General features: G+C 43.0%; 1 long non-coding RNA gene across 1 annotated transcript in view; it reads right to left on the minus strand.

Moving 5' to 3' along the window:
- Window positions 1–1,444: 1,444 nt before the first annotated feature.
- Window positions 1,445–16,660, minus strand: part of LOC136300455 (uncharacterized) — a 38,495-nt gene continuing 23,279 nt past the window's right edge. Inside the window, exon 5 of the long non-coding RNA XR_010723691.1 lies at window positions 1,445–1,514. This is a non-coding gene — a long non-coding RNA (uncharacterized lncRNA). The remainder of the gene's footprint in view (window positions 1,515–16,660) is intronic.

Here is a 16,660-nt window from a genome sequence, read left to right on the forward strand (position 1 = left end):
AAGTTTATATGGATGGCTTTGTAGGTTCTTTAGGTGTCCTGCCTGCCCACCTCATCTAATCTTTCCATAGAATCTGACCATTTTTATTAACTATTTGCAGTGCCCTAGCATCTAAATTCTTAAACAATCTGACATTGCCTGTGTTGCGTAAACAGGAAGGAAATCTACAAACTGCCCTGAAGAACTCACAGTTGATAGTACCGAGTGTTAAAACCACACTATATGCTGAAATGTAAAACTTCAGGTCCCAAGATTACCTTTCATTTGGAATGGGTCCATTTACCCCTGGGAATGAAATGAGAAATAACACAGATTTGGAATAACCTAATTTTTCAATTTGACTATGTTGATCACCTCATGCATGCATGGGAATATGAACAAAGATACACATATGCACCTTGGGACATACTGATGCATATGCGCATAAGCACGTTAATTCAAAAAGGAAGTTAATTTGATAGGATTATGTACATGCACATAAAGTGTGTCAAATGTCCAAGGATGTGCAGATATGTGCTTATATATATACAGAAATTGCATTTAGATGACCATATGAACATGTCTAGGAAGTCCCTTAAGCAAACTTGTCAGAGAAGACCCTGTGTAAACAGCTGGAAAGATACTTAAGACCAAATGTTTTTCTTACTGTCATGTTACAAAAAAGTTAAGAATCTCTTCCAAATCCAGATTTTCTCTTGGATTCTACAGCTGCTGAGTCTAGTTGTTTTATGTATTTTTTATAATATGAATTGCTCTCATGCAAAGACATAGCTTTAATTCATTTAGAACAAAATCTCTCCCTCTTCTCTTTATGACAGGGGAAAAAAGTTCACCCCAGCACAGCATGCTGCTCTTTTCAGCACCTCCTGTTGGGTACACTTAGACTGGTCTCTTCAAATATATCCCATCATTTAACTTACAGCCATGGCTGAACCAGAGATCAATAAGTCCCTCATAACAGCTTCGGCTGGATGAGATGTAAACCAGCCACTGTCTTCCTACCTTATCCTCTCTATCATTCCATCAGCACTCAGCGCTGTCTGAGTGCAAGGCTTTGATCAAACCAGTAGCTTCCCTTCCAGACATCATCACGATCCATATCCAACTATCCTTCAGCAGGGCAGGCTCCAACATCCCTTTTTAGTAGCTTTGTATTTGTAGGATTGTGGCAAGTACAGGCTGGATAAGAACTTGCATATGTTTAGTATAATCTAAATAACTGAGGGAGTCCTGGATTTAGTTTAGTTTACAGATTGGCTATTCCCAATTCTATTATCCTTCCTCATTGCGCCTTCTGACAGCCTGATCAAGAGAGGCAATCCACTCATTTACATTTCTGATACTAAACTAAGTTACAAACAAATAAATAATTGGAAATAATAATAATAATAATAATAATAATAATAATAATAATAATCAGACAAGTATAACCTTACCTGTCTATGAAAGGCAGGCACATCTGGAGTGCAGTATAACAAATGTTCAGAGCATGGCAAAACTGCAGTCCAATGTGTCTGCAAGGGAAAGGAAGAATTTTATTAACGTGTTGTCCTGCACCAGCTCTAAATCAATTGACAGATTTTATTTTTAAATAGCTACATTTGTAGTTTTACAGCTTATCTATGAAAGCAGGCTAGAGGTGAGAGGACTTGTTCGATGTTTCCAGTAAGCAATCCAATAGTAGCTAGAAGTAGAGTCCAGAATTGAGCAACACTGTATTGTCTGTATTTCTAGCACCTCTGTTCAGTTATGCTTAAGAGTATAATGAGATCTTTAACAGGCAGAGATGGCCAGAAAATCACCCAAACGAGCCTGCCAGAACTGGTATAACTAATAACCAGACAAGTTTCCATGGTGAGGATTATAACATAGGCATCTCCTCTGATACCAGCAGACCTCTGCCCCGCTGATAGGCACAAAGCTTACCTGCACCTGAGGCCAGGGCATGGCAGCAGATTTTGAGGTGTCAGTGTATTCTACATGTGTTCTCATTCTTGGGGAAAATGTTCATGATTATTTCATTTTGTGGCAGTAATGGAAAATACATTTTAGTGCTTGTGTTCTGCATTTGCAATTCATGTTCCCATACATGATTACATTAAGTCTGTGTTCTGTCATTTTTGATGAATGTAGCTTGTTTTCTGTAAAAAACAGACTCTGGGATGGAAAGTGACAGAAGTGAAGCTGTAACAAAGGATGATCAATTTTTTATGGCCAGCACCAAATGGGGGGAAAGTCCCTGAACATCTCTCTGAAGCTGGGGACTCTTCACCCACAGGCTGAAGTATGACCCATTCCTGTCACCATACTGCTTCTGGCAGTCACGGGGCACCAGTGGCTAATACTGCTTTCTTCTTTTGCCAGAGAAGTTGATAGTTTTTCATTAACAGGTCAGCGGCTGAGAGCAGTTTGGCCTTTGCAAACAAATGTACACAGGTAAAGAGTAAGCAGCAAAGCAGGCAGCAGTGGGTGAGTTTGATTCATTTGTTAGCACTTAGTAACATCTCTGATCTTCTGGCCATGTGGTGCCGAAAGACTAAGAGACCCCTGTCCCTCCCAAAGCCAAAAAGCAAAGAAACAGGAGGAGAAGAAAGGCACGAAGAAGAGAAGTGATTTGCTCGAAGATAAATGTTGAAGGCTCCATTGGAGAGTATCAGGAGAGCTGGACTAAAGGACTTGCTCAACAGTGACTTCAGTCAGGAAAACAAGAGTAATGCATAGCCAGGAGGTTTTAGCTGATCGTATTCAGATTGAGATCTCAAATAAGAAAACTTGATCCCACATATTTGTGGGAACATAAGGTTCTGCTGATGGCAGAACCGTTAGGCTTGTGTGTTGTTTTGGTTCAGATGGTCATGAGTCAGATCTTGACCTCTGAGACTCATCAATAACCAGAACCGGAACCTGGGGAACTGACAAAGGAGTTTTCTTGCTTCATAAAAGCTGAGACTAAAGCCTCTTGACACACAACTCAATCTTCTTCTGTTATTCAAAATTCTGACTCAGGCTACAGTGGAAGAAGTTGTAGGGCTGCTGGATTTGCTTCTGCCCCCCCACCTCCGGGACATGTGCTCACCATAAGCAGATGGTTTCAGAGATTAAGTTCTAAGGAGGCATTAGCAGGAATATCTGCACACAGCACCCCAGCAGCTGCCTGTGCTCACACCTGTTCTAATTTTTACAGCTTTCAAAGAAACAGTGTCCAAGGCTTTTTTGCCCTTTCCTTTTTAGGAAAATAGAAGCTTTGAGGCCAAATGCAGAGCCAGCTCCTACAGGCATTCAGGGTTTCCTCCCTTTGCAGATTCCCTGGAGCTTTACCTCAATCCAGATTTTTAGCTAACATAGTAAGGTTGTGAAAGAGAATGCAGCTATCTCCCTAATCCAGAAATTACAATAACAGAGAGCTGCATCTTAGGTAGAAGTCAAAAGCCCTTATCACCAGAAAGGAAACTCACAACTGTTCTCTATGTTTCAGTACTAAAATAAAAATTATTGGATCACAACTGAAAGACTAAGGGATCCACCCTTCACACTTCAGTGTAGTTCTTTGGTCATGTTTCTTCTTAATTCAAAGAAATCAATAAGAAAAGCGACAGCAGGTATCACTTGGGACTCTAAAGGTGGCTCCTGCTGCTGGGCACATGGTTAAAGAATGTAACCCCAGGTTCTGCGCCACTGAGGATGGTGTCTTGTGTAATGTGACATCACTAAATAAAGCTGGAGATGCTTAGCTTGAGTCATTTTCTGCAGGAAATGCGAAAGGGATCTTCCTTCATAAAAGGACTTTAGGCACAATGTCATCTGGTACTGGGAAGTGCAGCCAGCCCATAAGAATAACAAAAACATCAGCAGCAAAGCAGTAATGCTGGAATTTCTCCCTGGTTTAGCTATACTCTCCAGTTGCTTGCCATCAAAAAGCAGGTATTTCACAGTCTACTGTGCTATTCAAGTTGCCACGCAACAGACAGCAGAAAAACCATACAATAATGACCACTTGATTCATTTGGGTGTACCTGTCTGTGGCAAGCTAGGTGATGAGGAGCTCCTCTTGAGTGTTTGTGGTGTATAAATTGAATTCCTAGTGCACATAAGCACTTACAAATGTACCTAGCACTTCTTAGAGCGAAAGCATTTATGTGCTTGGATGCACGTGCTCCCTGCTATTGCTGTTCATAGTCTGTGCATGGTAGTGCTTCAAGTTCTGGCTCCTGTTCTGATAACTGAAGCAAGTCTGATAACAGTTAGAAACCCAATCTACTGAGCTGTGCTATGTCTATCACCAGGTTTGGAATCAAAGATGCTTATCCAAAGTGATTCACAGACCTTTTCCCAGACCTAGTGTAACACCTACCCTCTTCTACAACAACCAGCAGGAATGTCCTTTGTCTTCACTCCCTCTCCTACACAACATGAAGCAGCAAAGTATAAACATGAAAGGGTTGCTACTGGTAGCCAAAAACATTCTGGACAAAGGCATGAGCATCAAATAAGAAAAGAAAAGGCACAGAAATGAGAGAAAAGAGAGAGGGAAAAAAAAACCAACAAAAAACCCACCCAAAACAAAACCCAAACAAACAAAACAGAAGAAAAACAAAGATTCAGAGAGGATAAGAAATTTAATGTTCACACAGTCAGAAAAAAAGAAATCGTTGTGGAGAGGGTAAAGATGGCCAAAGATGCCCCTTACTTGCCCATGGCATCATGCTACTACACTATCTCAGTGATCCAAACTCTCCTCACAACTCTGCCAGCAGCACACACTACTTATTAGCAACGTGACATCTGCCTCCACCACTGACAAGGTCCCAACCTTGGAAACAATACAGATCTGTTGGTGACATCTGTTGGGACGGGCCACAGATACCAGTGGCTTTTCACCAAGCACACTTGTTTTAAACAATGCTCAGCTGGTACCCAGTTCAGCTGGTGAGCACTGGGCTGACCCTGTATCCCTCCAGTGCCTGCAAGCCTTGTGAAGGGGGTGCCAGCCGGCTCCCCACCCCAGCCCGCATGGTGGGGATGCCAGCCAGACACACGTGCCCTCCACCCCAGCCAGGACACCCCACACAGAGGGGGTTCCAGACGGCACCCTGGGCCCGTCACTCCAGCTGGAACACCTCACACAGAAAAGTGTTTTCCTGTAGAAAACAGTCTCTTTGGTGGAAAGCGACAGAAGTGAAGCCGTAACAAAGGATGACCAATGGCCAGCACCAAACACAGGGAAACTCGCTGAAATGTGTCTCTGAAGTTGGGGACTCTTCAGTCACGGGCTGAAGTATGACCCATTCCTGTCACCATACTGTTTCTGGCATACTGCGCCTGGCCCACCGCAGCCGCGACACGCCTGCACGGACGGGGCTCCAGCCGAGTCCCCGGGCCCCGCAGGGCCAGAGCGCCACCTGCAGACCACGGGCCCTCCACGGCGGGCCGGTCCCAACGAACAACGGCAACGTGAGGGCTTCACTTGCTCCCTACATCTACTGCCACAGGACGATGGTCCTGAGAAGAGAACCGGGCGGTTGCAATATGACCGCTATCGGGTATCTCGCCATAACAACGGAAAATAAATGGAAAGGGAAAACCACGTTAGGCAGGCCAGGAAATTCCTGCCGCTGTGTCAAATGTGGCTATGCAGGTCTGCGAGCAGACAACTGTGAAAACACTTCAATACTTTTTACTGACAGCTTTTTCCCTGAGTACCTGACTGCCTCCTCTGGCACATCTTGGAGAGCTTTTGGGGCTCTTCTGGAGTTTGCATCTCCATCTGCAAGTCCAAGTCTGCCACTCATCGAGGTGTGCATTCCCCAACAGCTTCCACGAAGCTGAAGTGCTGTATGTCAGCGGACCTCCACCTAGTGCCCATGTTCCATTCCCTAACACACAGATCCAAGTGCTCCCTAATACTCTATATACCTGAAGAAGGAATACACTGAAAAACTGGTGAAATCATGTGATGAACTGCATTTCCCATACACAGTTCCCTTCAGTTAAGACTGTCTCTACCTTTTGACACTTTGGAGAATCTCAAAAACAGCCTAGAAAAAAAATAATTAAAACTCCATATCCACCTGCATAATTCTTGCAATAATCTTCCTGAACCTGCCGTGTTTATTAATGAAAAAATTACTATCCCTTCCTCCCAACATGAGCAAATGGAAGGTGGACAATATTTGGTATCAGTATTACAAACGTTTCGCAGATCAACACAACAGCCCGACAAAAGAGCTATAGAACAGTTAGATGTGGAAGTGGTTCCTGCCTATCAAGGAAAGGAATGTCTGCCTTATTCTCCCACAAAAATGAATGAACAGACCTTCAAACTGTGGCAGACAGAATGGCAACATCTCATCTGGGTTAGAGTTTTCTCCCATCAATAACATCTGTTTTATCCAGTCATAGGACTTCACAGGTTTGATGTGATCCTGAGGCAGCAGGAGATGATGCTTTGTCAGATGTATAGGATAAAAACTAGCTCCAATGAAGCACACTAAATTTCTTTAGAAAACAGTTCTAATGAATTTAGGTGAAATATGGAATATAAGCAAAACCTCAGCCAGATACAGTATGGCTTGGAGGAGTTCTGGCTGCTTGATTGGGGATTAAAAAGGTGAGCGGTCTGTGTGCCTCTCAGCAGACCGTTGCCCTCCCTCCACCATCAGGGTGGACAGATTAGTCAGGCCATATTTGATCCCCAGCCAACACTGACTCCCAGCCCCACATTACGATTTATAAAGGGTTGCAAGGGCACTGTGTGACACTGCCAGCATCACCCAGTGACATGGCCATGTTCTCTCTGTTGGACACCAGACCTTCACTCCTCTCTTCCCCGACTGACAATTTCCTCACATCTGATAGCAACGCACTGAACAAAACTGGCAAGCCACCCTCAGGACCAGCAGAGTCAATCCCACGCCAACACCATTGGGATTTACTGCTCTCCTAAGATGTTAGCGCTACTATTTTAGATTCCAGCACTAGATCCTTTTAATATCTCTTTTCATCATGGTCTCTGAGGACACTGGTGAGAGAGATGGGCCATATAGCCTGGACAGAGGGAATCGCATTAGGAATCCAAAGACCCAGCTCTGTCACTGGGACTCTGCCATAATGACTTCATCCACCAGTGCCTCAGTTTCCCCATGTGTAAAATGAGGATAATGATAATGACCTACCTCAAAGAGTGTGGTTTGGAGATGGGTTAGCGAACAGCACTACAGAAACACCCCCCATCAATAAAAAAACCCAGCCTGGCACTGAAGGCACCGAGGGCACTGCATCCTTCCCTCACTGATCCTGCTCAGGAAAAAACTGCTTGCCAGAGCCCTCCTGCCTGCGACTGCGCAAATGACCAGCCAGCTCCATCCTCATCGAACCATCCTGCGTCTATTTGATAAAGACGAATATTGCTTTTTAAACAAATATAAAAACTCCGTTTCCTCCTTGGTGAGTTCATTTTGAGTCATTTTATCTCTCTCCTCCCCCTATATTTTTCCCCAAATAATGCGATTAAGTGAGTCAGCGTTCTGCTTTCCCTGACAGCCTCTGGATTTAATTCAGTTTGAGGACTGTGACCTTTGACTCCTTTTTACTATACTAACCCAGCTAAGAGAACACTTAGCGATTTCTCTGCTTCCTACTGGGAGAGTATCTGGTGAAGGGTGAGGAGGGGGAGCAAGGGTGGAGGGGGGAGGAAGAGAAACAAACTTTCACATAAAATTATGGTATATGGATAATTGAGAAGTTTAAAAACATGAATCTAATTGTGCTGTCCCTTGAGAAGCAGATATTGAGCCATCCTATAAAAGGCTTGGAGTATCCCAATGGTGATTTATTGCTAAATCCTAGTATTTTTCAATACATTATAGTTTTTAAATTGTGTTTAAATTGAGTGTAGAAGAGCAGAGGCCATTAGGAGATGCAGAAATGATGATTATATTTAAATATTCATGCACGCAGTACCTTATTATTGAATCTGAACACTAACAAAATCAATATTAAGTGCGGTTTGACATGAATTTATTTATGAATTTCGACTTTCTAAGTACTGTATTTTTTCACTCAAAAATTGTGAGTATAATGTAGTAATGATATCAAAACAGAGTGTCAGAGAGCATTAGCTGAGGAGGTTATAAACCTCCATATTACAGGGCCCTATATTGCCCTCAAAAGTGCTTAGTGCACAAAACCAAAATGTTGTGGGGTTGGTTTTTTGTTGTTGTTGTTGTTGTGTTTTTGTTTTTTGTTTGTTTTTTAAACATGTAAATAGACACACACACACACTCGCTCAGAAATGGGAAGGAAATTCTCAGTCGGAAATTGCACTGCAGTGGCTTTGATTGCTCTCTGAAGCTCCTTCAGGGACCAGGCAACCCAGGATTTGAAGACTGACAAACCTGAATGGAGTGCTCTGGGCATGTGGTTTGTGGGGGCACTTCAGCACTTCGAGGGGAAGCTGGCAAAAAGAGAGCAGCTCACAAGCACAGGGTGTAGCAAGGGTCCCAGCCAAATCCATCAGTCTGCACGGAGAACTCCTGTCTCACACGGCAGTGCTGGGTCAGTCGCATTGGGATCCCAGAAGGCAACATCACTCAGTATTCTCAATAAAAGAGTCCGGTAATAAGTTGTGCTCAGATTGGCTAGTAGGTCTGGTAGAGAAAGATGCTTCACTAATGCATGCCAGCAAAAAGAATGGAAACAGTTTGGGAGTCCCTCTTCATAAACAACATGGCAGGTGCCTTGAGCAGTTTTCACTCAAAACGGTGCAAATATAAGAAAACTGGGTAGAAATCAGCCCCTTAGTTCTCACAAAAAATATGCTTCTATACTTTTCATGGTTCCTTTCTAAGGCGTATCTCAAGCAGGGCACTTAGTAATCAGGTTGGAACTTCCCCAAGAAAGAGATAGACAGCTTTTGAAAGCTTGGCACTTGATGCCACTCATTTAATGATGCCCATGATCATTTAATGGCAGCACTGCAGCAATCCCCCTGCTTCACAGATTCCTTGTCCTTTCAACTTCCACATTGCTACTCCATTACTCTTGCCTCTGAACATTTGGTAGGTTTTTTGATGGAGCTATCACTCCTTCCTGTTTAAATGAACAGAGATTTCAGCAGAGGAAGACAGAAGTCTTGTTGGTAATGGGGAGGGAACAAGAATAATTCGGACTAGAACCTTGACATAAGGGGACACAAGGGGGGGGGCTTACACAGATCTATCTACAGTTTAAGTGATATATATTAAAAGCTATTGTCCTTCCTCCCCTAACAATTAATTTTTAAATGTGAGAAGAATATGGAAGATTTATTTGGTATCGGCAGGAATCTGGACTGAGTCCTCCACGTGCCGTATTGTACTTTGAGTCCAGCCTTGGTTCAAAATACTACAGAGCCCACAGGAGACCCTCACCTCACTTCCTTTCTTTAGTATAAAACACTCCTCTCCTGGCATCACACCCAATAGAAAGAAAGGAATATCCTTTCTGCTTGGGAGCCATGTATCTGTAAGTATCATACCACTTAAAGTAAGGCAAAACAATTTTGGCAGCTCTCAGCCCAGTCCATTCTCAGAAGCCTACTAGAGGCGGCAATAGATACCACAGCAGCAGGATTTCCTAGTTGTTGCTCTCTGTAGAGACAGATACAGAAACAAAAACGGTCTGATAGAAGAGAAACAATTCAGTTTTGTCTGATTTTTGACTATGACCAGGAATCAATATACTTACTGGATCCAATGCAAAGCCATACTGCCTTCAGTAACACCAAGGACCAGATATTCAAAGGGTTAGTACTTCATGGGGCTCAAGCATTTCATTTGAAGCAGACTGCTGAAGAGCACAGCCCAATATACTTATAGTTTTCTCAGGTCTCTATAATATCAGGTATTGGCAAGCAAAAGTCAGGGATTCCAAGCAAACTGTACAGTATAGGAATGGTTTGCAGTTGTAAGGGAAATCTCTTCTGCTAGGAAGACTTCTTGGTAAGCTATGCAGCAGAGTGAACAGCATTCGGCAAAGTACAAGCTGAAGACAATATATCCCTGGAAGTCCTTTTTGGATACAGAATTGCTGCTGAGATTATTCTTTCCTTCCTCCTTATTCTCAGGCTTGCCTCTCTCTTCTGTGCTCATGCTAGCATTTCCCAGTACAGCCTGCCAGGCTCTTAATGGATTGGCAACATTCTTCAGGGACTGGAATTGACACAGAAACACATGTAACGTATCCCCTCTTGGAAGGGGTTTGATCATAGAGCACTGACATCATGGCAGATCACACTGCCTACACAGAGGCCACACACGACAGGGCAAGCAGTAGCAAAAACATCACTCATTAAAATTAATTCCTCTCTCATTCTCATCTTAAAGGGAATGCTCAGATTTACTGGTCTCAGCTGAGTCTCTGATGGATAGAGGTCTGCATTAACAGAGCCCAGCATATCCCATTTGACTTGGTTTATGCTCTGCAGAATGTATTAATTCAGTGACTTTTCCAGGAGTAAGAACTAATGAAAGACCCCAAGACTAGGAGACAGCATTGGAAAAGATTTTGTGGGTCACTCTGTAGTCCCTGTTACCGGATACATCCGCATTGTATCCACATCTCTTCTTTAAACCCAAAGTGAAGCTGTAGGATTCCAGGAAACACCCATCCCAATGAAAGCTCACCATCTGAAAGGCTTGAGACATCCCAGTTTGACAAGGAACCAAAACACCAAGAGCATCCTGGTGTCAGAAGATGAAGCCTTGATCAAAATCATGGAATCACAGCACTGAAAACAGTAAAAACACACGGAAAAGAAATATTTTCTATCATGTTTGCAATCCTGCAGAGTCAAAGGATGCTACAAGGAGAAAAGGCCGGGGGGGGGGTGGGGGGGGGGGGGTGGAGGAATTTTGTAAGTGTAATGTAAAGAAAAAGTGATGTGCCCAAGGTTTATAAACTTTGTAACAGTTTGGAATCAAGACAGGATAGTGTGTCTGCCAACTGCCTTAAGCACAAACTCTTAGCTCTGAACTCAAAGTGTATCCTTGGTAAGAGATGCAGTATACAGGGCACTTGAGAATGTTCAGCACCCAACCTTAATCTAAGCTTTTGGTAAAAACAGAAGAGTCTTCACCACAGTGTGCCTCTATCAGTGCTACTTCCTGTGGTTATAGACAGGACAATCTAGATGCCTTGGGAGAAGAGACCAGGCTGAAGTGTCACTGGTGTGATCCAGGTAGAGCAATTCCACATTTCTCAGGAGATCGCTTTCTCAGAAATGCTAAACACCATCTTGGAAACCCTGCACACAAGAGATGTCTAATGCTGGCATTATTTCTAACACTAACAACTCGTTAAGTTTTTCCACTATGCATCTGTATCAATATTTTAACACAACTGTTACAAGGAAAATTGCTTTTTTTGTGCGTGTGTGTGACTGTGTATCTTCCCCCTCCTCCTCTCTCATTAAATGAGCATGACAGATTTTAACCTACTCCATAACTAAGTGAGTATCTCAGAAATCTTAAATCCCCAAAGCATGATGATGGGCTCTGAAACCTTTCCAGGGGTGTGGAGTATGAACAAATTCAATGGGTTTCGATTGTTCCTTCCCCTCATTGTAACTGTGAGCAGACTGCTGTTGGAGTGCAAAACAATGGGATCAACACAAATCTCAGTAGGAGATAAAGAACCCAATGCACAACTTACAACTGTGAGATTCAGCAGTACAACCACAACAGGACTAATTTCTTAGGTGACGTTGCCTACATCAGTGTAGCACCACCACCACATTGGTTCTGATAATCTAACAGCTGGCTGAAATTGGTTTCAGAGGCAAATATGGAGGAGGGCAAGGGGCGGGGGGGGAGGGGGGGAGATCCATTACACTAAAATGAAAGTCAGACATCAGGATATGGATTGCACAATCTAGAGATGGAAAAGGAGTAAAAAGGTCCCATTCAGATCAGTTCCCACTATGAGCACACCAGCCATTTATGGGTATTTGGAGATATGAGTAAAATGCATTAATGAAAGGTAATTACTTCAGAAGATCAGCATAGACAAAATGGTCTATAGTGGGGGCAACAAGCAGAGTATTCTCAGAACCAAGGGGGGAAAATTATGAGGAAACTGATAAAAAAAGAGCAATAACAACAAAAAAACAACCAACCAAACAGCCTGAAACACACCAAAACGCCCCAAAACAAAACAAACAAAAAACCCCAACCCCCAAAAGAAGAAACTGGATGTCTTTTACATGGAACATTCACCAGCCTTTTTAAAAGGTAGGTGGTGGAGAATATGCTATCACCAAGGAAAAAAATCCAAACCCTCTTTTCCAGTAAATCGATGTATTTTGCTCTAATTTTATTAGGAATATAAAAGCAGCCTTTAGAAAACTGCTTAGAGAGCAGAAAGAAAAAAAGAAGAGATAGGGAAGGCTAGCAGTGGAAACATTAGTCTGTCTGTATTAGGAATCCCATACTCACATTTTATTGTTACTGTCAGGATGCAAAAGGCAGCGCTTAAAACAAAATAATACATAATGTATTACAGGGGCATAAACATCAGCAGTCATTTTTGTTTTAAAAAGAAAATGAAAAAAAAAAAAAAAAGGAGATAGCTTGCAAGTGAGGGATCCAAGGTGCAGCATTTATATCTGTGTCCACTGACATAGTCAAAAAGGTATTAGAGCAGCTGATGGAACAGAGTACCACAAAGGGCTCCTCAGCAGTTTACCACTATTTCTATTACAAGGTGGCTGTGGAAGCTCTTTCAAAGAAATCATGGGGTCAGTTTTTAAGCTGGGTGGGAATTTACTCCAACTGTAAAGATTAGACGATATTTAGGAAAATAACTCCATACTTCTGAATGAGTAGGAAAGAAAATGGATTTTGTACATTTGTGCACGTTTTAGGAGAGAGTGAGGAAAGATGCAGAAATAAGAGTCATTTATGCTTTCCAGCCAGGCCTTTTCAATCAATACTTTTTTAGAGTGCTTGCTTTATCTATGTTCACTTCTGCTTATTTAGAGTTTTGATCTCTGCACAGCAGACCTAAACCTTGGAGACTAATTCCAGCATCTTTTGTCATGGCCATAGTATCAATAAACAAGCATTATAATACCTACCTGTCACAGGAATAAGCAATGCATGTGCCATCTCTTGTTTCAAGGGACTACTGGGGGTAGGGAGGGTCTCTACTCACAGGGTTTTATCTCAGAGTCATCTTCCAGCAGAGACTGCCCCATATGACATGCGCTGCTTCCAAACCTCACATTAGCTACACTCCATTTCTGCCCTGCTTTCCATCCCTGAAGCTTCATGGGCAGAACTCAGTCTTGCCCTTTCTTGGGCTTCTACACCACGCAAACTGCACAGCTGGCCCCATCTGCCTTGTTCAGATTCTGATTCCAACACTACCTGCTCAGCAGGAAGAGGGGACTCCTTTACTCTTAAAAAGTCTCTACAGCCACATCTGCTTTTGAGAGCAGTCCTAAACTCAGGAATGCAAAGAACACAATGTGAGTGACAGTAGAAAGTGTAGATGAGCTGCAATTAAGCAGCACTGTAAGGGGGATGCTTGAGGGAATGAAGAGGATTTTAAATACAGAAAATATATCCTTTAAATATTTCAGCTGACAGCTGGATCTAACACCCCCCCAGAACAGCTGGATCCTCTTCTGTCAAAAAAACCTCAGCTCTTGCCTCTCATTCCCTGCGATTCTCTGAAGGCCTCAGGGGGTACTTGATCCCCCTGTTTCCCTATCTGGTTGTACTGCTTTTGTCACAACATATGCACACTAACATGGCACAGCCACAGTCTGCTGATGGGATGATGTCAAGAAGATGTGACTGCTGTGGCCTGTGTAGTCATTTGGAGGACAGGGAAAGAGGATGGGAAGGCAAATTGGCAGAGGGCTGGGAGAAGGGGGCTAAGAAATGAGATAGACAGAAATAAAGGACAAGCAAGTTCAGAAATGGAAAAAGATTAGGAAGGAAAAAAAAAAAAAGGAAAAGTAAAAATGCAATGATCTACCTTTTTAACTATTTGTCACAGTAAACTACAATACAGACATTTTCCAGAGCCTGTCTCATTTACTCTGCAAAAGTAAGTGAGGTAAATCATATTTACCAGAGAGCAAGACCAGGTGTGTTAAAAAAAAAAAAAAAAAAAATTTAATGTGCTCAATTTGCTCATATAAAATAACCTGGAAAACAAGGGTCTTCTCCAGGAGCCAGGAATTATTGACAACCAAAGTTTAGAAATCCCTTAAAGAGATGATATGCATCAGAAATTGATGAATTAAGGAGTTCTACAGTTCTGGAGGATGTGCTCTTGAGAACTGGAGAGGAGTTAACATCTGAAGCTGGATTTCATCCCCGGCTATATCACTTGCTTCACTTCTCAGCACCTGAGATTAGCTACAATGCTTAATGGCTTCACCAAAATAAATATGGATATTGCTCTTAAAATGAGAACTCTGGAGATGATCAGGATTAGCGGGACTCAGTGATGTGTTTGTCTTTCATACAAGGACAAGTATTGGGAATTTGCTGATTTTAGGTTGTCTCAGGGGGTGCTAGTTCCTAAAATGAAAATAATTGTATGCATGCTAGAATCCTCTCTTTGGGAGAAAACTGTGGGTGATGAATCAGAGCAAGGGTACACTGATGGAACTAGTTGCTGGACAGGGCTGCTTTATGAGAAGCTGCTTCAGATCAGGCCTCAAGGGCATAGAGAGCTGTTCAGCAAAGAGCTCACTGTGCGTCATTTTGGGTAGCCCTTGCATTTGCCTTCCTCTCACTAAAAATTACAGTGTTTAGAGAAAAATATAAAAAAATAAAGGAAATCCCACAAAACAGATTATGAATTGTACAGCTTGTGAAAATTCTGCACACAGTACAGAAGACAATCTTCCCCTCCCTCCCCTCATGCCAGCTTGTCTCTGTGACATCTTTTCACTTCATAAATCACTCGTTTGATTTGGAGGCAAATCTGGGAAACTGCCCCTCGGGGAAACAGTTCCTGAAAAGCCTATATGCCATGCCAGAGGCATCTTCTCATTGAGGTACAAAGCAAGTATAGGCCTCAGACTCATTGCAACTGCATGAGAGTTCTTGGCACCATCTAGTGGAATCATGCTGGCGATGGAGAGGACAGGTACTAGAAGAAAACTTGGCAAATCTTCTTGAGTGGTGGTGGCAGCTCAGCTAGAACAAGGAGGCAGAAGTAAATGCTTGCCATCTTCCCATGCTCTTTGTTCAGGGGACTCGTCCTTGTAGTAAATATGCTAGAGGTGATGCTACATGATATAGGGAAAGCCTTGTGGAATCTCCCTGAAGGACATCACTTGCTGTTCTTAACGGCAGCTTTGCCACTACGTGCCAAGGGTGCACACCCTCTTCTACTATCCTGCAGTGGGATGGCCAATAATACCTTCCAGAGAGCAGGCCAAAATCAGAAACCCTCCGAGGAATCCTGAATCCTGAGCTGCAAATGAACTTGCACTAAAGGAATATATTAGATGACATAAAGTAATATCAAGGCCATGGGTTGTTTGAAAAGGGGTCTGAGAGAGGGCGTAACTACCACTTCATGAGCAATGGAAAGTAATAATTCAGAGTTGATTACTCATCTACTTCCCTCCTCTCCCGTGCAAGAATAGTAAACAGTTGCCCAAGTTACACAAAATTATCAACATTTAGAACAAAACAATGCCTCTTATTCAAGTTTTCCTGGCGCTACGTCCCTTCCTATCCAGGCTCATCACCTTTCATCATTCCTTAACATAGCCACCACGACCAAACACGTGGAACTGCATCGATACCAAGCCCTGGTACTGAACCTCCAAGAACATTATTACCTGGAAAAGGCTACTGGCTTGTGATGTTCACAAACTGTGGCGTGTGTGCTTTGGAAGACTGCAAGCATCGCTCCTGCCTGCAGTCTTCAGAAATCAAGTGAAGGAATCAATGGACTATCCAGGAGTTACATTCTCAAATCAACTCAGCTCTTCATCTTTCTAAGGGAAGCAAGCTAAGGACCACGCTGAAACCTTAACCACAGGGCTCAGTCACTCTGTGGACACTAAAGATGTGAGGGCAGTTCCCCAAATAACAGGTATTAGCCTTGGCATCCTTGGCCAATATTTAGTTCCTCTTTGCTGTTACAAAGCAGCCTTTCCATGCGGCTAAGAGACAGATCCACAGGGAAATGCAGGCACCTAGTTCCAATTTCACTGGAAATACAATGTCTCTGTACCTCCTAGCCTAGACTGCAGTACCTCAGGATACTTGGAAGGCATACGGGTGTGGGGGAGTTTAAACCCCGATTCTACCCTGTCTTGAAATTTGTGTTATTGTTCATTCCATATAAAGCAGTTCTGAAAAGCTCCCAAGCCAAAACTCCCATCTTGCTCAACAGGGTAATAATTTACATCCCCTTTGCCAGGGTGTAAATGATACCTTGTGGTGCAAGGAAGCAATAGGATACAAACCCTGTGACAGTTAAATGGGAAATCACTGCCATGGCATGGATCAGACAATGCGGGTACAATTCTATTACCTGCAACACTCAGCACTGGAAACATGCAGCACAGTGCAACCGCATCCACTCTACAGTTTTGACTCCTTTAAAGACATGGACACATGCACTTTTAAAGTGTTTTAAGCAGTTA

Source organism: Chamaea fasciata, unplaced genomic scaffold (genome assembly GCF_029207755.1).
Source record: "Chamaea fasciata isolate MVZ Bird 193981 ecotype frontalis unplaced genomic scaffold, bChaFas1.0.hap1 SCAF_23, whole genome shotgun sequence".
Classification (NCBI taxonomy): domain Eukaryota; kingdom Metazoa; phylum Chordata; class Aves; order Passeriformes; family Sylviidae; genus Chamaea; species Chamaea fasciata.